This window comes from Triticum dicoccoides, chromosome 4A (assembly GCF_002162155.2).
Source record: "Triticum dicoccoides isolate Atlit2015 ecotype Zavitan chromosome 4A, WEW_v2.0, whole genome shotgun sequence".
Taxonomy (NCBI): Eukaryota; Viridiplantae; Streptophyta; class Magnoliopsida; order Poales; family Poaceae; genus Triticum; species Triticum dicoccoides.
In genome coordinates, this window is record NC_041386.1 from 427613206 (window position 1) to 427636345 (window position 23140).

The window sequence follows — 23140 nt, forward strand, 5'->3', positions numbered from 1 at the left end:
ACCTAGCCGCGCCGCCTCCCGCCGGCAAGCTCGCCGCGCACGCCGTCCGCCGGCCGCCTTCCCTACCGCGCCGCCCGCACGCTGCCTTCTCCCTGCGTTCCGCCCCCCGGAGGAGTTCCGCCGCCGCCCATCGTCAGATCCGGCGCGGGAGCCCGAGCCCGGCCGGATCCACCGCCCCCACCGGCGACGACCTCGCCGGAGACGCTGCCGCCGCCGCTCGGGTCCTCCTTTGCCTCGACCCAGCCCGATCCACTGCGCCTCCGCGACCCGATCCGGCCCGTTGACTTTTTCGCAGGGTACAATTTTGGCTAAGTCCTTAATCCTTTGTATTCTGGTGCCCATTTTGACCTGCTGTAACCTCTTGTGTGATGCTCCGTTTCATGCATGTAATATATCAAAATGTTCATTGGGATATGCTCTTCATTTCATTCCATTGTGGCATGCTTGTTTGAGTCCATCTTGATGCCCAAATCGCTGATGCAAGAGTGCTATAAGTTGTTAGGTGCTGTTACTTAGCAGAGTATGAGGATTTGGCATTTTTGTCATATTTGATGTGTGCATCATATGGCATGTGCTCTACATGTGTTTTGATCTATGCCATGCTATCTTTACAGGGGTGCTTGCCATGTATTTTTGTGATCAATGTGGTGACTAGCACAAGCATGCATACTAGCCTTCGTGATATTGCTGATTTCAGGGACTTAGGATTTTGCCAAGTCCTTGTTCTGCTGTTATTTTTATGCCATGTAAACATGATGCTACAGTGAGATCCATGCTTGTTTTGACTTGCTTCAGTAAGGATGTTTTGGACATATGGTTGTGCTCTATCCATCAATGTCCCTGTTTGCAATTATGGAGTACCCTAGCATGTTTTAATCTTGCTCTACTTTTGCTACAAAATTTTCCTGGCAGATTGTTTACATGTTAATCAATTTTGTCATGGTTGTTGCTGTTGATTCATGCATGTTATGGACTTCCTCTTTCCATGGTTAGCTTCATGAACATGTCTTCTTCATGATACTATGCTTATATTGTCATGTAATGCCTTGTGGTGAGTGATTCGAGCTCACCAAGGTGCCTTCATAATTCTGTTTATGCCATGCTCAGTTTTCTGCTAAGTCTGAAACTGTTAACGAAACTTGCTATGTTTACATGGGTTCCATCATATCTTCTGTGCCTTTTTGGCTCATGATCAGTAAGTGGCTTTTGTTCTATGCATTTAGTAGATTCATGCCATGCCTTGTTTTGCTATGATATGTTTCTGTAGCATGTTGTTTGCTTGCTCTAAACATGGCTACCTGATGTTATTCCTGGCATGTTAGTATTTTCACTAAGTCTGTGAAGCTAATATATTTTGCACTTTTCCCATGCTTGTTTAACCTGCTCTTGTGTGTTTTAGCCATATCTCAGTGTTCATGTTTTGTCAAGCATCTTGAGTAGATCACTGCCATGTGCTTTGTTGCTATGTTGGAGTGCAGTAGCTTAGTTTCTTGTTGCATTCTAGATGGCATCGTGCTGTTAATCACATAATTGTGCCATTCTTGTTTTGCTTTCCATTTGCAAACCGTGCATCCGATTCCGGTGACCTTTATATCGATTTCGACCGAAATCAACTCATCTTTCCAGCGGCACACTTGGTTTGCCAAGTTGATGCCTTGTTCATCCATTTCCTTCCGGAGCATGCATTTGCATTGCATATCACATCTCGCATATCATGCCATGCTTTGCATCATGTTGCTTGCGCATTGCACCGTGATTGATTGTTGGTCCTTTGCTTGTGTTCTCGCCTTGGGTAGAGCCGGGAGACGAGTACGTGATCGAGGAGCCTGTTGAGTATGCTAACGAAGATCATGCTTTCATCAACTTTGAGAACTTTGCAGGCAAGATGACCATACCCTCGAAATCACTTCTATCTTTGCTTGCTAGTTGTTCGCTCCATTGCTATGCCGCGCTACCTACCACTTGCTATATCATGCCTCCCATATGCCATGTCAAGCCTCTAACCCTCCTTTCCTAGCAAACCGTTGTTTGGCAATGTTACCGCTTTGCTCAGCCCCTCTTATAGCATTGCTAGTTGCAGGTGAAGATGAAGTTTGTTCCATGTTGGAACATGGATATGTTGGGATATCACAATATCTCTTATTTAATTAATGCATCTATATACTTGGTAAAGGGTGGAAGGCTCGGCCTTATGCCTGGTGTTTTCTTCCACTCTTGCCGCCCTAGTTTCCATCATACCGGTGTTATGTTCCTTGATTTTGCGTTCCTTACGCGGTGGGGTGTTATAGGAACCCCTTGACAGTTTGCTTTGAATAAAACTCCTCCAGCAAGGCCCAACCTTGGTTTTACATTTGCCTAACAACCTATATCCTTCTCTTGGGTTTTCGCGAGCCCGAAGGTCATCTTTAGTTAACCCCCCGGGCCAGTGCTTCTCTAAGTGTTGGTCCGAACTGGGCGATGTCTGGCGCCCCCTGGGCAACCAAGGTCTATGCCAACACGACATCTTGCCCATCCGGTGTGCCCTGAGAACAAGATATGTGCAGCTCCTATCGGGATTTGTTGGCACATTCGGGCGGTCTTGCTGGTGTTGTTTTACCATTGTCGAAATGTCTTGTAACCGGGACTCCGAGACTGATCGGGTCTTCCGGGAGAAGGAATATCCTTCGTTGACCATGAGAGCTTGTGATGGGCTAAGTTGGGACACCCCTGCAGGGTTTTGAACTTTCGAAAGCTATGCCCGCGGTTATGGGCAGATGGGAATTTGTTAATGTCCGGTTGTAGAGAACTTGAAACTTAACTTAATTAAAATGAATCAACCGTGTGTGAAGCCATGATGGTCTCTTTTCGGCGGAGTCCGGGAAGAGAACATGGTCTCGTGTTATGTTTGAACGTAAGTAGCTTCAGGATCACTTCTTGATCACTACTAGCTTCTCGACCGTGCTTTGCTTCTCTTCTCGCTCTCTTTTGCGTAAGTTAGCCACCATATGCTAGTGCTTGCTGCAGCTCCACCTCACTACCCCTTTCCTACCTTTAAGCTTAAATAGTCTTGATCGCGAGGGTGTGAGATTGCTGAGTCCCCGTGACTCACAGATACTTCCAAACCGATGCAGGTGCCGATGATGCCAGTGCAGGGGATGCTACCGAACTCAAGTGGGAGTTCGACAAGGATTTGGGCCGTTACTATGTTTCTTTCCCGGATGATCAGTAGAGGAGCCCAGTTGGGACGATCGGGGATCTAGCATTTTGGGTTGTCTTTATTTATGTTGGTTCCGTAGTCGGACCTTGATTGTATTCTGGATGATGTATGACTATTTATGTATTGTGTGAAGTGGCGATTGTAAGCCAACTCCTTATCTTTTCCTTATTCAGTGCATGGGATGTGTAAAGATTACCCCTCTTGTGACATGCCTACCATGCGGCTATGCCTCTAAGTCGTGCCCCGACACGTGGGAGATATAGCCGCATTGTGGGTGTTACAGGCCACCTCCAAGAAGAAGAAGCAGTTGCACCACGCAGGGCCTCCCTCCATCACATAGGAAAGCGCGCCCAGCGCCCCTCTTGGGCAGGGCTCGGGGGCTCTCTTCTGGAGGGCCTCATACTTTGCCAACATCAGGAGGGAGGCGCTTGGGCACCACTTGGAGGCATGCTTCACGGCACGTTTCCCTCAAGAGAGCACAAGGCGAGGAGTGCCCACCGTTCTGGAGTTCATCACCAAGACCACTCAGGAACTGCAAGACGCAAGGGCCATGCACGGCAGCCGCCGCTCACCAGGCGCAGCTCCCCGTCCAGGCGAGGATGTCAGGCTGCGTTTCTGCATCGACGTCCCAGGGCTCAACCGGGCCGCCTCTCAGGAGCTTTTCTGGCCTTCGCGCATGGGACGCTATTAGGGCCCACCACACAGCTACATTCGCATGCCTTTTGGCCTGCCGAGCGTGGCGACCGCCTATCAGCGCAACCCGCAGAGCATCCTAGCGGCTCAGGAGGCCAGGCACCACACTGTGCTGACGGAGATGAAGACGGTCCTCAAGGAACCCCCTGGACCCCCAGAGCCTCCCGAGGCTCAGGGCCCCGGTGGCTCATGAGGAGTAGCCCCTTCGCCGCATACCTTCAGCTGCCCCAACTCTCCTTCATCAACAGAGCTAGGTGAGATTTTCCAAGTTCATTCAGCTGGGAGCGCCCCCAGGGCTGCATCATTCCCAGGCCATGTGGGTCCGTCCCTGTGGCATGTATCCCTTTTTATGTCTTTTGCTTACCGTGTTGGGGGCGCCCCTCGGGCTGCATCATCCCCAAGCCGCTCGGGCCTGACCCAGTGGCATGCATCTTCCCTGCATTTACCTGAGATAGGTTGCCTTTCATGCTTAATCTATCTATGACTATCACCTGCTTCATTGTCGCCCACCATGGGAGTCGCGCGCCGGCCGTCTTTCTTCAGGACCCTTCGCGTGAGTAAGTTAAGCATGACGTCTGTGCTCGGGCCTATCCCTGCAGCGTCGATAAATCCAGCGGCTGAGCTCTGTCTGGCGGGCCGGCCCCGTTCATGTCACCTCCTGGGGCCGTTGGTGCTTACCTTTCTCACGCGATAACCTCAGGAGATTCGTTCGGCGCGGGTTGTCTAACCACCTCGAAGGACCAACACAGTGAACAAGAACCAAGACCAGGTGCAACCCTCCTTGAGGTAGGGCCTCGTGAGTCCTGCGCTGGCTCACGAGTGCCCAGATACACCTCGTCTAGCCCTGCCGTGCAAGCCACGTGTTAGGGCGGGGTTGTACATGATACGTCTCCGTCGTATCTACTTTTCCAAACACTTTTCCCTTGTTTTGGACTCTAACTTGCATGATTTGAATGGAACTAACCCGGGCTGACGCTGTTTTCAGCAGAATTACCATGGTGTTATTTATGTGCAGAAACAAATGTTCTCGGAATGACTTGAAACTTCACGGAGCAACTTTTTGGAAAATATAAAAAATACCTGCAAAAGATGAAGGCAGGGGGCCCACCACCAGTCCACGAGGGTGGGGGGCGCGCCTGCCCACCTAGGCCGCGCCCCCTACCTCATGGGCCCCCTGGAGCTCCTCCGACTCTAACTCCAACTCTATATATTGTGTTTCGGGGAGAGAAAAAAATAGAGAGAAGAATTCCTCACGTTTTACGATACGGAGCCGCCGCCAAGCCCTAAAACCTCTCGGAAGGGCTGATCTGGAGTCCATTCGGGGCTCCGGAGAGGGGAATCCGTCGCCATCGTCCTCATCAACCATCCTCCATCACCAATTTCATGATGCTAACCGCCATCCGTGAGTAATTCCATTGTAGGCTTGCTGGACGGTGATGGGTTGGATGGGATCTATCATGTAATCGAGTTAGTTTTGTTAGGGTTTGATCCCTAGTATCCACCATGTTCTGAGATTGATGTTGCTATGACTTTGCTATGCTTAATGCTTGTCAGTAGGGCCCGAGTGCCATGATTTCAGATCTGAACCTATTATGTTTTCATCAATATATGAGAGTTCTTGATCCTATCTTGCAAGTCTATAGTCATCTATTATGTGTTATGATCCGTTAACCCCGAAGTGACAATAATCGGGATACTTACCGGTGATGACCGTAGTTTGAGGAGTTCATGTATTCACTATGTGTTAATGCTTTGTTCCGGTACTCTATTAAAAGGAGGCCTTAATATCCCTTAGTTTCCGTAAGGACCCCGCTACCACGGGAGGGTAGGACAAAAGATGTCATGCAAGTTCTTTCCATAAGCACGTATGACTATATTCGGAATACATGCCTACATTACATTGATGAACTGGAGCTAGTTCTGTGTCAACCTAGGTTATGACTGTTACATGATGAACTGCATCTGGCATAATTCTCCATCACCGATCCATTGCTTACGAGCTTTCCATATACTGTTCTTCTCTTATTTACTTTCCCGTTGCTATTGCTATCATCACTACAAAATACCAAAAACATTACTTTTACTACTGTTACCTTTTGCTACCGTTACCACTACTATCATATTACTTTGCTACTAAATACTTTGTTGCAGATATTAAGTTTCCAGGTGTGGTTGAATTGACAACTCAGCTGCTAATACTTGAGAGTATTCTTTGGCTCCCCTTGTGTCGAATCAATAAATTTGGGTTGAATACTTTACCCTCGAAAACTGTTGCGATCCCCCATACTTGTGGGTTATCAAGACTATTTTCTGGCGCCGTTGCCGGGGAGCATAGCTCTATTCTTTGAGTCACTTGGGATTTATATCTGCTTATCATTATGAAGAACTTGAAAGATCCAAGAACTAAGATTTATCCCTCAACTACGAGGGGAGGGAAAGAACACCGGATGAAGATGAAATTCTATTGAATAATATGTTGACAAATGAAAATAATTGGTCACCTCTGGAGCCAATTCCCGAGCCTATTCCTAAACCCACTCCGAAGAAGAGGGGTATTCTATTTCTCAGTCCTAAAGATATGCAAGAGGCAAAGATATCTATGAAAGAAAAAGGTATTAAAGCTGAAGATGTTAAGAATTTACCTCCTATTGAAGAAATACATGGTCTTAATTTACTGCATGTTGAAGAAACATATGATCTTAATCCATTACCTATTGAAGAAACTTATGGTCTTGATAACCCGACACAGGTAGTAAAGGTAAATTCTCTCTATAGATATGATAAAGCTGAAATCCCATTTACTAAGTTTGCTAGCCCATGCTTAGATGAGTTTGATAAATTTATGGTTAAGCAAGAAGATTTTAATGCTTATTTTGTTAGACAATTGAAATACAATTCAAATATGCTTGAACACTTGGGTGATTATATGGCTAATGTCAAAGGTGAACTTAAACTTATTAGTAAACACGCTTCTATGGTTACCACTCAAGTAGAACAAGTACTTAAAGCTCAAAATGATTTGCTCAATGAATTGAATAGTAAGAATAATGATAATGCTGTTAGAGTTATGACTAGAGGTGGTAAAATGACTCAGGAACCTTTGTATCCTGAAGGCCACCCTGAGAGAATTGAACAAGATTCTCAGAGAAATAATATAGATGCACCTAGTCCTTCTAAAAGGAAGAAAAAGAAAAATGATAGGACTTTGCATGCTTCTAGTGAACCTATTATTGGAACACCTGAGAATCCAAATGATATTCCTATTTCCAATGCTGAAACACAAACTGGTAATGAACCTGAAACTAGTGATAATGTTAGTGATGATGCTCAACCTAGTAATGATAATGATATAGAAATTGAACGTGCTGTTGATCTTGATAACCCACAATCAAAGAATCAATGTTATGATAAGAAAGACTTTGTTGCTAGGAAACATGGTAAAGAAAGAGAACCATGGGTTTATAAACCCATGCCTTTTCCTCCCAAACCATCCAAGAAAAAGGATGATGAGGATTTTGAGCGTTTTGCTGAAATGATTAGACCTATCTTTTCGCGTATACGATTAACTGATATGCTCAAAATGAATCCTTATGCTAAGTATATGAAAGAAATTGTTACAAATAAAAGAAAGATACCAGAAGCTGAAATTTCCACCATGCTTGCTAATTATACCTTTAAGGGTGGAATACCAAAGAAACTTGGAGATCCCGGTGTACCAACTATACCATGCTCCATTAATGGAAACTATGTTAAAACTGCTTTATGTGATCTTGGAGCCGGTGTTAGTGTTATGCCTCTCTCTTTATATCATAGACTTGATTTAAATAAGTTGAAACCTACTGAAATATTGCAAATGGCTGATAAATCAACTGTTATACCTGTCGGTATTTGTGAGGATGTGCCTGTTGTAGTTGCAAACGTTACTATTTTAACGGACTTTGTTATTATTGATATTCCCGAGGACAATAGTATGTCTATTATTCTTGGAAGACCCTTTTTGAATACTGCAGGGGCTGTTATTGATTGCACTAAAGGCAATGTCACTTTTCATGTTAATGGTAATGAGGATACGGTACACTTTCCAAGGAAACAACCTCAAGTTCATAGTATCAACTCTATTAGAAAAATTCCATCGATTATATTTGGAGGTTTTGAATTTCCTCTTCCTACTGTTAAGAAGAAATATGATATTCTTATTATTGGGGATGTGCATATCCAGGTTGAGGTAACATAGTGTTATTCGAAATTTCTCTGGTTCCATGTTATTCGGAATGAGTTCGTTAACAAGACTTGATCAACCTTGTTAGTGGATTCCTTTTGATGAGCATGAGATGGATGAAACTAGAAGGCACAACCTTCTGTACCCTCCTTTTACTTTCTGTTATTTATATTAAACAAAATAAAAATAGTATTTTCCTGTCTGTTATCTGATTATTTGTGCAATATAAAAATACCCCAAAATAAAAGTTCTCCAAATGCCCTGAAATTTAAATACGATTTTTTATGGAATATTTGAGAATATTTGGCACTGAGAACACAGCAGGGGGGTCAACCACCTGCCCACGAGGGTGGAGGGCGTGCCCTACCCCCCTGGGCGCGCCCCCTGCTTTGTGGGCCCACGGTGGCCCTCCTCCACTTATCCTTTCACCCACACACTCCTTCTTCCTCCCCCAAACATGAATAACCAGCTCAAACCCGAGTCCAAGCTCGTTTTGCCGCCATTTTCGATCTCCTTGCTCAAAGCACCTCTCACAAAACTGCTTGGGGAGATTGTTCCTTGGTATGTGACTCCTCCATTGGTCCAATTAGTTTTTGTTCTAGTGCTTTATTCATTGCAAAATTTTGCTGCTTAGGCGACCCTGTTCTTGAGCTTGCATGTCAAATTTATATGGTCAAAAGTAGTTTTGATGCATGATATAGGCCCTAGGCACTTGTAGGAGTAGTTGCTATCAAAATTATTGAGTTTGGTTTACTTCTATTTTGAAGTTACTAAAAAATTTCAGAATTTTTCAGAGGAAGAAAAATGCTTAGGAAAATGTTTCAGGGTGGTTCCTCAAGGAAGCAAGGACCCAGGCTTGCAATGCATGATGCTGATGAAGAGCCACCAAGATATGCTCCAGTGCATCCTTGTGAGTGGCCTTCTAAAAATTTTATGGATTGAGCAGGAATTAAGGAAGAATTCAACGCATATTTGCGTAATGCCGATCTTGTGAGCTTCGAGGAAGAGAAGTGCAGCCAGTATCACAATCTCACTAGTAGCTTTGTGAGGAGGTTTGAATTTTCATCTTCACGTAATTCTCCAACTGTCATGTTTGATCTTTATGAAAATTCTTATACTATGGACTTAGAGGATTTTACCACTGCTTGCAAACTTCCACAATGGGGTAGTATAAGGGATCCTCGCAAATCTGAATTTAGAGATTTTCTTGCTGGTATAACTGTGGGGGAATCTAGAGATATAACAGAAACTACCATAGGGAGCATTCACTTTCCTGCTATACATTATTTTGCTCTCTTCATAGATAGATGCATTAATGGTAAAGATGAGGCATGTCACATGTGTGTCCCTGACCTCAGTATTATTAGGAGTGCTGTGTTAGGAGACAAATCTTATAATTTGGGAGCCATTGTTGCACGTAGGTTGCATCTTAATAGATTTAATGGAGATTTCTTTGGAGGAATTTATGCAACCCGCATAGCTAATTTTCTTGGTATAGCCATACACGAAGATGATATTGAATTACCCCCTGCTTACCTAGACTTTAATGCTATGGTTCATCACCAGTTTGCCGAGAGGAATGAATCACCTCTCTAGTATCGACTAATCTTTGACAGACATCATGCTGTCCATATTACTCTCCCTGCTACTGCCTTCTTTGATCATCAGGCAAAAGGAAGATATGTTATTACCAGAGAGGAGGCAGATGAGTACGAGAGGAGAGCAGAGGCCGCTCGTCGCCACGCTGCATCTCAGGAGGCGATAGCCGCTGCATCTCAGTATGACCCCAGCTATTATTATGGATATCCGCCAGGCCAGCCGTGGCCATAGACCAACTTAGGCCAAAAGCCTAAGCTTGGGGGAGTATGTATTTCTCACCGACATTACATTTATGTTCACACACTTATTGCTAGATGTCGGTGCTCATACTTTTTCATTGTATCATCCATGCTAGTTTAATTTCCTTTTTATGCTTTCTTATTGTGCGTTTAATAAACCTTAAGAAAAAAAATCAAAAAATTAGTTGTAGCTTTTAATTGGTTTACTTTCCATGACTATAGTAGTAATTAAAAAGAAACCCCAAAAAGATTTCATGTTCTTCTTTTACTTGTTGGGAGCTCTCCCGTGTAAATAGTTTTATTTCTTTTCTTTTCTTTGGGGGTCGATAGGAGAAGACCATAATTAAATTGTTGAAGTGGCCCTTATATGCTTTATTGTTGATCTGACAACAGAGCCCATATTGCCTTGTCTTCTCCTGTTTATTGAATGCTTGCAGATTCTAGCTTAGTCCAATGCACGTGCACTATTATTATTATTCACATCGTTCGGTCGTGCAAGTGAAAAGCAATTATGATGATATATGATGGGCTGACTAAGATGAGAAAAACTGGTATGAACTCGACCTCTTTTGTTTTTGTAAATATGATTAGTTCATCGTTCCTGATTCAGCCTATTATGAATAAACATGTTTGCAATGACAACTAGAGATCATAGTTTCTTGTGCCATGCTTGATTAGCTATGAGTTATAATGGTTAACCTTGCGTGCCAACATGCTATTAAAATGGTTATGATGTGGTATGATAGGGTGGTATCCCCCTCTGAATGATTTAAGTGACTTGACTTGGCATATGTTCACGCATGTAGTTGAAACAAAATCAACATAGCCTTCATGATATTTATGTTCATGGTGGATTATATCCTACTCATGCTTGCATTCGGTGTTGATTAATTTTAATGCATGTTCATGACTGTTGTCGCTCTCTAGCTGGTCGCTTCCCAGTCTTTTGCTAGCCTTCACTTGTATTAAGCGGGAATACTGCTTGCGCATCCAATCCCTTAAACCCCAAAGTTATTCCACATGAGTCCACTATACCTACCTATATACGGTATCTACCCACCATCCCAAGTAAATTTGTATGTGCCAAACTCTAAACCTTCAAATAAATATCCTATTTTGTATGCTCGAATAGCTCATCTATCAACTAGGGTTGTCCGTATCTTCCATGTTAGGCGGGTTATTCTCAAGAGGAGTGGACTCCGCTCCTCACTCACGAGAAAGTGGCTGGTCACCGGGAGGCCCAGTCCCATGCTTTATGCAAACTAAATCAAAATAATTGCAAACAAAACTCCCCCTGGGACTCTTGTTAGTTGGAGGCACTCGTTGTTTCGAGCAAGCCATGGATTGATTCTTGTTGGTGGAAGGGGGAGTATAAACTTTACCATTCTGTTTGGGAACCGCCTATAATGTGTGTAGCATGGAAGATATTGCCATCTCTTGGTGGTTACGTTGACAATGAAAGTATACCGCTCAAAATATTATTCATCTCTATTTGAAAACCGAGCTCTGGCACCTCTACAAATCCCTGCTTCCCTCTGCGAAGGGCCTCTCTATTTAGTTTTATGATGAGTCATCATCCTCTTATTAAAAAGCACCAGTTGGAGAGCACTGCTGTCATTTGCATTCATTACTGTTAGTTTACATTGAGTATGACTTGACTGGATCTCTTTTACCATGAATTACAATGTCTATTCAGTCCTTGGTCTTTAAAGGTGCTCTGCATTTATGTTTTGCAGTCTCAGAAAGGGCTAGCGAGATACCATCTTGTTATATCATATTATGATTGTTTTGAGAAAGTGTTGTCATCCAACATTTATTATTATTGCTTGCTAGTTGATTATGCTATTGATATGAGTAAACTTAAGACCTAAGCATTATTGCGAATGTGGTTAGTTATAATCTTTGCTGAAAACTTGAATGCTGGCTTTACATAATTACAACAACAAGAGCAAACAGAGTTTGTAAAAGTTTTTCTTTATCACTTTCAGTTTATCAACTGAATTGCTTGAGGACAAGCAAAGGTTTAAGCTTGGGGGAGTTGATACGTCTCCGTCGTATCTACTTTTCCAAACACTTTTGCCCTTGTTTTGGACTCTAACTTGCATGATTTGAATGGAACTAACCCGGACTGGCGCTGTTTTCAGCAGAATTACCATGGTGTTATTTATGTGCAGAAACAAACGTTCTCGGAATGACCTGAAACTTCACGGAGCAACTTTTTGGAAAATATAAAAAATACCTGCAAAAGATGAAGGCCAGGGGGCCCACTACCTGTCCACGAGGGTGGGGGGCGCGCCTGCCCCCCTAGGGCGCGCCCCCTACCTCTTGGGCCCCCTGGAGCTCCTCCGACTCCGACTCCAACTCTATATATTGTGTTTCGAGAATAAAAAAATCAGAGAGAAGAATTCGTCACGTTTTACGATACGGAGCCGCCTCCAAGCCCTAAAACCTCTCGGGAGGGCTGATCTGGAGTCCGTTCAGGGCTCCGGAGAGGGAAATCCGTCGCTATCATTCTCATCAACCATCCTTCATCACCAATTTCATGATGCTCACCGCCGTGCGTGAGTAATTCCATCGTAGGCTTGCTGGACGGTGATAGGTTGGATGGGATCTATCATGTAATCGAGTTAGTTTTGTTAGGGTTTGATCCCTAGTATCCACTATGTTCTGAGATTGATGTTGCCATGACTTCGCTATGCTTAATGCTTGTCACTAGGGCCCGAGTGCCATGATTTCAGATCTGAACCTATTATGTTTTCATCAATATATGAGAGTTCTTGATCCTATCTTGCAAGTCTATAGTCACCTATTATGTGTTATGATCTGTTAACCCCGAAGTGACAATAATCGGGATACTTACCGGTGATGACCGTAGTTTGAGGAGTTCATGTATTCACTATGTGTTAATGCTTTGTTCCGATACTCTATTAAAAGGAGGCCTTAATATCCCTTTGTTTCCGTAAGGACCCCGCTGCCATGGGAGGGTAGGACAAAAGATGTCATGCAAGTTCTTTTCCATAAGCACGTATGACTATATTCGGAATACATGCCTACATTACATTGATGAACTGGACCTAGTTCTGTGTCACCCTAGGTTATGACTGTTGCATGATGAACCGCATCTGGCATAATTCCCCATCACCAATCCATTGCCTACGAGCTTTCCATATATTGTTCTTCGCTTATTTACTTTCCCGTTGCTATTGCTATCATCACTACAAAATACCAAAAACATTACTTTTACTACTATTACCTTTTGCTACCGTTACCACTACTATCATATTACTTTGCTACTAAATACTTTGCTGCAGATATTAAGTTTCCAGGTGTGGTTGAATTGACAACTCAGCTGCTAATACTTGAGAGTATTCTTTGGCTCCCCTTGTGTCGAATCAATAAATTTGGGTTGAATACTTTACCCTCGAAAACTGTTGCGATCCCCTATACTTGTGGGTTATCAGTACATGCTACCTTTTGAGCACTGCGTTGGTTTTCCCCGAAGAGGAAGAGATAGTGCAGCAAAGTAGCGTAAGTATTTCCCTCAGTTTTTGAGAACCAAGGTATCAATCTAGTAGGAGGCTACGCGCCAGTCCCTCGTACCTGCACAAAAAAATAAATCCTCGCAACCAACGCAATAAGGGGTTGTCAATCCCTACACGGCCACTTACGAGAGTGAGATCTGATAGATATGATAAGATAATATTTTTGGTATTTTTATGAGAAGGATCTAAAGTAAAATAAAACAAAGTAAAAAAGCAAAGGAAATAACTAAGTATTGGAAGATTAATATGATGAAGATAGACCCGGGGGCCATAGGTTTCACTAGTGGCTTCTCTCGAGAGCATAAGTATTCTATGGTGGGTGAACAAATTACTATTGAGCAATTGAAAGAATTGAGCATAGTTATGAGAATATCTAGGTATGATCATGTATATAGGCATCATGTCCGAGACAAGTAGACCGACTCCTGCCTGCATCTACTATTATTACTCCACTCATCGACCGCTATCCAGCATGCATCTAGAGTATTAAGTTAATGAAAATAGAGTAACACCTTAAGCAAGATGAGATGATGTAGAGGGATAAACTCATGCAATATGATGAAAACCCCATCTTGTTATCCTCGATGGCAACAATACAATACGTGCCTTGCTGCCCCTACTGTCACTGGGAAAGGACACCGCAAGATTGAACCCAAAGCTAAGCACTTCTCCCATTGCAAGAAAGATCAATCTAGTAGGCTAAACCAAACTGATAATTCGAAGAGACTTGCAAAGATAACCAATCATACATAAAAGAATTCAGAGAAGATTCAAATATTGTTCATAGATAGACTTGATCATAAACCCACAATTCATTGGTCTCAACAAACACACCGCAAAAAAAAGATTACATCGAATAGTTCTCCACAAGAGAGGGGGAGAACATTGTATTGAGATCCAAAAAGAGAGAAGATGCCATCTAGCTACTAACTATGGACCCGTAGGTCTGAGGTGAACTACTCACACTTCATCGGAGGGGCTATGGTGTTGATGTAGAAGCCCTCCGTGATCCACGCCCCCTCCGGCGGAGCTCCGGAATAGGCCCCAAGATGGGATCTTGTGGATACAGAAAGTTACGGCGGTGGAATTAGGTTTTGGCTCCGTATCTAATCGTTTGGGGGTACGTAGGTATATATAGGAGGAAGGAGTATGTCGGTGGAGCAATAGGGGGCCCACGAGGGTGGAGGGCACGCCTGGGGGGGGGGGGTAGGCATGCCCCCTACCTCGTGTCCTCCTCTTTTGTGTCTTGACGTAGGGTCCAAGTCTCCTGGGTCTTGTTCGTTGAGAAGATCACGTTCCCGATGGTTTCATTCCGTTTGGACTCCGTTTGATATTCCTTTTCTTCGAAACCCTAAAAGAGGCAAAAAACAACAATTCTGGGCTGGGCCCCCGGTTAATAGGTTAGTCCCAAAAATAATATAAAAGTGGATAATAAAGCCCAATAATGTCCAAAACAGTAGATAATATAGCATGGAGCAATCAGTACATGCCCCGGGGGCTCTCCGCGGTAGGGAGTCCCCCACCCACGCACCAGTGGAAGCACCATGCTCCGCGCTGGCCGTCGACACTGCCGAGGAGCGGCTATGCCCGTGCACAAGCGGAAGCACTACACTCCACGCTGGTGATAAACAACTGAGGGCGGCCTCACGGCCGTACCAACCTCAGGGAGCCCCAGAGCTCAGTGTCCGGCCTCACCGCAACACCTCCCCTCGGGAGAGCCACACGAGGGGGCTGTGCACGGGGGCTGCGCTCAGGTCACGCCCAAGCGTACGCCACCCAACCAGGTCCCTCGGACCTGGTCGTCGCACGCCCCTCCCGAGCTGAGCCTCGGCGAGGGCAAAGGTATGGAGAATGTTTGCACGTCAAGGGGGACTCCTGAGCATCGCGACTCAGGAGCCTAACTGGTCACGTAGCCCCTCACTCCTTGGTCCGTCCTGGTTTTCGGTCGGCCCAATAGCGGTTGAGGTATGCACGGGGCCAGGCTCTGCCGACGTAGAACATTAACCTATCCTCGCGTATCCTTCCTATAAGCTGTTTGCGCGTCAAGGGCGACTCCTGGGCATCGCGACTCAGGAGCCTAACTGGTCACATAGCCCCTCACTCCTTGGTCCGTCCTACTTTTCAGTCGGCCCAACGGCGGTTGAGGTATGCGCGGGGCCGGGCTCTGCCGACGCAGAACACAAAGCAAATAGGAAGAAAATCGCAAAATCTCAAAGCAAATATTACAAGACATATTGTTCTCACAATATCAAACGCGAGTTTAACGCCTCCACGAGGCATGGTGCATGTTGCAGGAATAAAACAGAAAAGCAGCCGCAGGTCACCCCTGGACACCGCCGGCACCTGCAAGAGGTGCCCCCTCCTGGGTAGCGTCGCCTTCACCTACATCACCGGTCGAGGGCGCGGGGCGAAGGCGTCGAACTTCGTCAGCAAGGCCTCCACTTGACCCTTCACGGCTGCGGCGGTAGTCGTGCAGTGTTCATCAGGTACAGGCTCCAGCAGCTCATCAAGACGAGCGCTGGGGTCAGGAAGGTGCAGGTGGCTGAAGACCCGCGTCAGCGCGGCTGAGGAAAGGACACAAGCCTCTGCCTCTGCCATGGGACCGACGACCTCCACGACTTCCTCGAGCGCCTTCACCAATAAGGGAAGCAACTGAGCAGGGCCATCCTCGTCGGTGGTCAGCGGCCTCTCCAAGCCCTTCTCATACAGTGACTTCAGCGCCATGCGGGACCTCTTCTCGAGGAGCGAGGAGGCCACGCGGTCTTCAGCCAGGACCTTCGCCTTGGCGTCAAGATCGGCCTCCTTCGCCCTCGCCTTCCACTCCAACTCCTCCAGCCGGCTGCGGCCTGTGCCTTCGCCAGCTCCCCCAGCTCGGCGTCGCGGTCCTTGATGGCATCCTCCCGGGCTTTAATTTCCTCCTCCTTCGCCTGACGGCCGCGAGCTTCCTCTGCGCGCTCATCATGCAGACTCTTCAGCTCGTTTTCCAGCACCCGACAGCGGCCGTGGGCAGCTTCTGCGTCCTTCATCGCCACCTCGCGATCAGCCGTAGCTTGGGCGACGGCCCACTTCTCCTTCTCGGAGAATGTCGCGGCCTGGCTTAGCGCCGCTCGAACCGCCGAGTCGGAGTGAAGCCAGCCAGAAGCCAGCTCCAGGCGCCCGGCCACCAGGCGCGGGTCCGCGCCCTGGAGATCTTCCCACGGCTGGGCCATCTCCGAAAGGGCACGCTCCAAGACAGCAGAAGAGGCTGAAGAACCTGGGAATAATGGCGCGGAAGGATGAAGATGCGTCGTCACCATGGCATGAGAGGCAGGAGGCTACTGGGCCTCTTGGACCTCAGCACCCGAGCCGGACACCGGCACCTCCTGAGCCAGCGGTGCTTCAGGGGCTAACTCCTCTCGAGGATGCTCCACCGGGCCTCGTGAGGATGACCAGGCTGGAGAAGCACGAGCACCATCCCCTCCTTTGCTCATGGAGAGGGGCACGGTCGCAGGAGGCGACACAGACTCAAGCGGCACCACCTCGCTCTCCCTTCTCCTCTTCGCCGCAGATGATAGCCTGGTTACACAACCAGGAAAGAGAGTCGGAAACAAGCATCAACAGCAGGAACAAGGCGAGGCGGGGCACTTACTGATCCACAGCAACGTAGTCCACCTTCCGCTTGGTGAGCTTGAAGCCTGAGAGCTTCACGACTCGAGGCGCGGGCGCACCAGCCCCAGAAGCTGAAGCAGGAGCAGCAGTTGAGCCAGAAGCGGCTCCAGCCAGCACTGGAGCAGTAGTAGAATCTCGGGAGATCAGCGCCGACCTGCTCCTCACCGGGATCACGGCCAGTTCCTCCTTCTCCTGGGGAGGGCCGGCCTCGTCATCGTCGGGAAAGGCACGGAGGATGTTAACCTTAGTCAGGGGAAGGTCTCCCCCGTCCCTTCGGGAGTCACCTCCGAGTCTTCCTCCTCCTCTTCTTCCTCTCTGCGGGACTCACCGGAAGACAGCTCCACCGGAGTTGGCGCCGCAGGGGCCCCGGTGAGCACCAGCGGCAATAGTCCACACCGTCGAAGGTTGGCTTGGAGGCCATGATCAGCCCCCAGTCCTTGTGGCGGAACAAGGGAGTAAATACATTTGGTGGATACTCCTGATCGTCCCCAACCAGGAGGCGGAGAGCTGCGGTCAGCTCCTTGTCGGGCAAGGCCTCAAGTGAACCTTGTCCTCTTCATCCCCAAGTTCCCACAAGGGGTGCGTGCGGGCCTAAAGCGGGGCCACGCGCAACACCAGGAATTTCCTCAGGAGCATGGCCCCTGTAATCTTCACCCCCTTCGCATTGCTAGGCTTCAGGTCGGACTTCCTCTGCTCCAGCACCAATGTTGCCCGCTCGTCGGTGAGCTTCGCGCAGGACCACCCCTTGTTGGACCGGGGCCTCTTCATCGGCAGCGTCAAGCGTGGGTGGACGCACTTGGCACCCATCATGAACCATTGGCCCTGAGGTTGTCGGCCTTCTTCCCGGTGTTTGAGATCGAGTTGGCCTTGCCGGCCGTGATGAAATTGGCGCACCCGGAGATATGGCCCTCGCTGGCACGGAGGAAGAAGAAGTGGCGCAGCAGAGCCACGGACGGCATCATGCCCAGATATGCCTCACAATAGTAGGCGAAGATGGATAATAGAAGGATGGAGTTGGGATGAAGATGCAGCACCTACAACCCATAGTGGCCGAGGACCTCATAGAAGAAATCGGAGAAGGGAGGAATCAACCCTGCGGCGATACTGCCCGTGAAGAAGGGGAAGAACGTGCTCCCCTCGGGCTCCGGCACGTCGGAGGCAACTCGGTGCTCCGTCTTCCCCCTTTCATTGCTCTCCCCCGCCGTCAGCAAGCGTGCATCGACGAGGCTCTTCTCTGAGACGTTGGGCGAGTCGAGAGCAGGTTCGTACCAAGCCGGCGACGAGGCGGGCTTGACCCTCCGGGGCGCCATTGGTCGCTGATGTAGGAAAGGATGGGAGCAGATCTGGAGAATTTCGGAGGCAGGGCGCAAGAAAGGGGATCTGAACAAGGCGAAGGAAAGCAGTGAAGGTAAGTGCTGCCACGCCGGCCTACTTGTTAAGTCGGGCAGTTGCCGACGCAGCGTGGGGAAGCGTAGATGCCCATCTCCAATCAACCGCCACACATCGACCAAGGTTGCAGGCTATTGGGGCCCGCGGTGCTCCGCACTTGACCTTTGGCTTCGCCTCAAAGCCAAGCCCGAGCGCGCCTTGGGCCCGGGGGCTACTGTCGGCGTTCTGGGAACGGGGGTCCCCAGACTTACCTGCATGCGGCCCACGGCGTGGCTTTGCTAGCAGGCTTGTACGACCCATCTTCATCAACAAGGCACTCAAGACCCTCACGAGGGGCCAAGCCTCTCGAGGTGGACGACACAAGACCTCCTCAGGAGCGGCCTCACCAGCATGGCTCGCGAGGGGCGGAGAGTTCAAGGCCAGGAAAACCTCGCGAGGTTCTAGTGACGTGAGCCATGATGATCGATGCCAGGCGGGCACCAGCGCACACAGTGTCCTTGTTTCCTCTTCGATGCTAAGGAAGCAGGCGCAGGCGCGGAGTACCGAGGCGTCAAGAAAAGGTTTCCATATCAGTGCAACAAGACCAAGACCAGAAGGATGGCAAGACGGAGGTCACCGTGGAGCCCAAGACGGCGTCACCACCAGAGCCTTTGGCAGGCGAAGACCACTTTTGTCAAGATAAGCTATACTAGTTGCCCCCTTTGAAATTGGCCGTTGTTGGATCCCTTCCCGCTCAATATTTGGGGAGAGGACCAGGGCCTCTATAAATAGGACTAGCCACCACCATAGCTAAGAGAGCAGATCAAGAGAGACCAGAACAACCACAAGTTCGCCAAGCACAAGAACACCTCAACCTCAGAAGGTTGTTCTCCCCCCTGTACTATTCATCCTCAGCCCAAGAGGCAATCCACCACCACCACACTAGAGTAGGGTATTACACCACAATGGTGGCCCGAACCAGTATAAATCTTGTGTCCTTTGTGTTGCGAGTTCGTCTAGTTAGTTTGTAAGATCTTAGCCAAGCTAGGACGTGGATCGGTAGGGGGAAATCTTCGCGCGCACCCGAGTGTTCAAACCTTAAGGGTTTTTTCGGAACCCATGATCCGACAGCAGCTCCCTCCGCATCCGCGCCGCTCTGGCCCCCTGTCGGTGTCGTGAGCGCCGGCGCCTGGGGGTGCTGGGCGGTGTCCGCTGCAGCTGCGCCCACGGCGCCCGCCCCTCGCCCGTGACCCGATGCCCATTAAGGCCCGATGGCCCTATGAGAAGTGGGGCCTCAAGCCCCCAGAACGAGTTTGTAAAAAAAGATTAAAAAATATATAAATAATAATAATAAATTTAATTAATTAATTAACATAAATTAATTAATTTAATTAATTTAATTAATTATAATTAGATTAATCTAATCACTAATTAACCTTAAGTAACTATTAGTTAATTAATGAGTCAATGACAGGCGGGACCCTCACGTTAGTTTGACGAGTCAACACCTCTGTTGACTGCTGACGTCGTGCTGACGTCATGCTGATGCAATAATACTAACTTTGAATTAATTTAATAATAATAAATTAGAAAATGATTTAAAACTTTAAAAATTAATAGTAAATAAACCATAGCTCGGATGGAAAAACTTTGTACATGAAAGTTGCTCAGATCGACGAGACGAATCCTGTTACGCAACCCGTTCATCTGCCACACATCCCTAGCATAGCGAACACGCAACTTTCCCCCTCCATTTATTCTGTCCAAAAACACGAAACATCGGGGATACTTTCTCGGATGTTTCCCTCCTTCGTCGGTATCCCCTATTACTGCGATAGGTCACCCCTAGCACCGCGTATTGCCTTGTTATGCTTTGTGATGCTTTGATTGCTCTGTTATTTATTGTGTTCCCCTCCGTTACTTCTTTCTGGTAGACCCCGAGACCGCTGCCGATACCCCCGAGATCGACTACATGGATGACCATCCCTCCTTGCCAGAGCAACCAGGCAAGCCCCCCCCCCTTTGATCACCAGATATCGCCTATTCTTCTCTCTACTGCTTGCATTAGAGTAGTGTAGCATGTTACTGCTTTCCATTAATCCTATCCTGATGCATAGCTTGTCATTGTTGCTACAGTTATTGATACCTTACCTGCAATCTTAAATGCTTAGTATAGGATGCTAGTTTATCATCAGTGGCCCTACATTCTTGTATGTCTATGATGCTATACTATCGGGTCGTGATCACTTGGAAGGTGATCACGGGTATATACTTATATACATAATATGTGATACATGTGGTGACTAAAGTCGAGTCGACTCGTAGAGTACCCGCAAGTGATTCCGATGTGGGGGCTGAAAGGACAGGTGGTTCCATCCCGGTAATGGTGGGCCTGGGTTCCTGACGACCCCCGACTGTTACTTTGTGGCAGAGCGACAGGGCAGGTTGAGACCACCTAGCAGAGAGGTGGGCCTGGCCCTGGTCGGCGTCCGTGGTTACATCAATTAACACGCTTAACAAGATCTTGGAATTTGATCTGAGTCTGGCCACTGGCCTATACGCACTAACCAACTATGCGGGAACAGTTATGGGCACTCGACGTCGTGGTATCAGAACCTTCGTAACGTCAGTGACTGAGCGGCGCGCGCCAGGTTGGACTGGGTCACGCAACTTCCTTTGTAATGGAGGTTGCTAGGTCTGCTCACCGACCGCATATGCAACGTGTAGGTGTGCAATGGGCGATGGGCCCAGACCCTTGCGCACATAGGATTTAGACCGACGTGCTGACCTCTCTGTTGTGCCTAGGTAGGGCTATGACGTGTTGATCTTCTGAGGTCGGGCATGACCCAGGAAAGTATGTCCGGCCAAAGAGGATCGAGCGTGTTGGGAAATGTGGTGCACCCCTGCAGGGAAGTTTATCTATTTGAATAGTCGTGTCCCTCAGTAAAAGGACGACCAGAGTTGTACCTTGACCTTATGATAAGTAGAACCGAATACTTAATAAAACACACCCTTTCAAGTGCCAGATACAACCCGGTGGTTACTCTCTCACAGGGCGACAAGGAGAGGATCACCAGGTAGGATTATGCTATGCGATGATACTTGGTGAACTTACCATCTACTCTCTTCTACATGCTGCAAGATGGAGGCGGCTAGAAGCGTAGTCTTCGATAGGACTAGCTATCCCCCTCTTATTCCGACATTCTGCAGTTCAGTCGACATATACTACCCCTTTCATTGATACCAATGCATATGTAGTGTAGCTCCTTGCTTGCGAGTACTTTGGATGAGTACTCATGGTTGCTTTGCTCCCTCTTTTCCCCTTTTCCATTTTTTCTCGAATGTCGCAACCAGATGATGGAGTCCAGGAGCCAGAGGATCCCGAGGATGATTCTACTTGGAGTTCGACTTCGAGGAGTAGTTAGGAGGTCCCAGGCAGGAGGCCTTGCCTTTTCGATCGTTGCTACTTTTGTGCTAGCCTTCCTAAGGCAACCATGTTTAACTTATGTCTGTACTCAGATATTATTGCTTCTGTTGATTCTTGTGTATTCGAGTTTATGTATTCGAGCCCTTGAGGCCCCTGGCTTGTAATATAAAGCTTGTATTATTTTATTTGTGTCTAGAGTTGTGTTGTGATATCTTCTCGTGAGTCCTTGATCTTGATCGTACACATTTGCATGTATGATTAGTGTACGGTCAAATCGGGGGCGTCACAAGTTGGTATCAGAGCCGACTGCCTGTAGGAATCCCTCTTCCAACTCCTTGGCCGAAGTTGAGTCTAGTCATTACAAAACTTCTACTAACATGGTTGTGTGGCTTGCGGGCCCACGTCGCCATTTGGGTGGTATTAGGATCTTTTATTCCTCGTCTATACTCTGGGACTCTGATCTCTCTTCTACTCGGGTTAAACGAATTTACTAATTATAACATTAGGTTCTCGTAATTACTTCCTTCCGGATAGCCCCTTATTACAGATGATCACCTGCTGCACCAGAAGATTCAGAAAATACTCTCTGATGTTGTCCCGAGAAGTTGTGCTCATTGCATTTGCAACTCCCTTCCACCATCAACCCCTATTGATAACTACATGCACTTGTCATTCTTACCTTAGTCCCCAGTTGCTCTTGTTATTACAAGATACCCCGAAATACTCGTTGTTGTTCTGAGAATCCTTGTGCCTACTGCCTTGCAGTTCCTTGTCACCTGAATACACCTACAATTAATCCTCACACACACACACCGAGGATTTGTTTCTCCCCAGTTGTTCATGTGTTTCACCAAAGTCTTTGAAATACTATTTGATCTTCCGAAAATCCTCAGCATCTTATTGCTCTTAAAATTCTTGCTTGCTTGCATTATGGTTAATCCCATAAGTATAGTAATCTTATTGGCATCCTTTGCCACTATCATTTTGAGCCCATTGATTCAATAAGTGCGAAGGCTCACAATCCTTATTCAGACCATTCATTTCGTCCTTCCGGCTCAGACGTCATTTTAAACATGAGCTGGATCTTGACCAATCAAATTGCCATTGATTGTAACCCTAAGGCTATTCAACTTATCTATCCCTAGTCAGAGCATTGCTTCTGATCCCTTGTCTTGGAATTCATAATTCATTTGCATTTGAGCTTTGAGT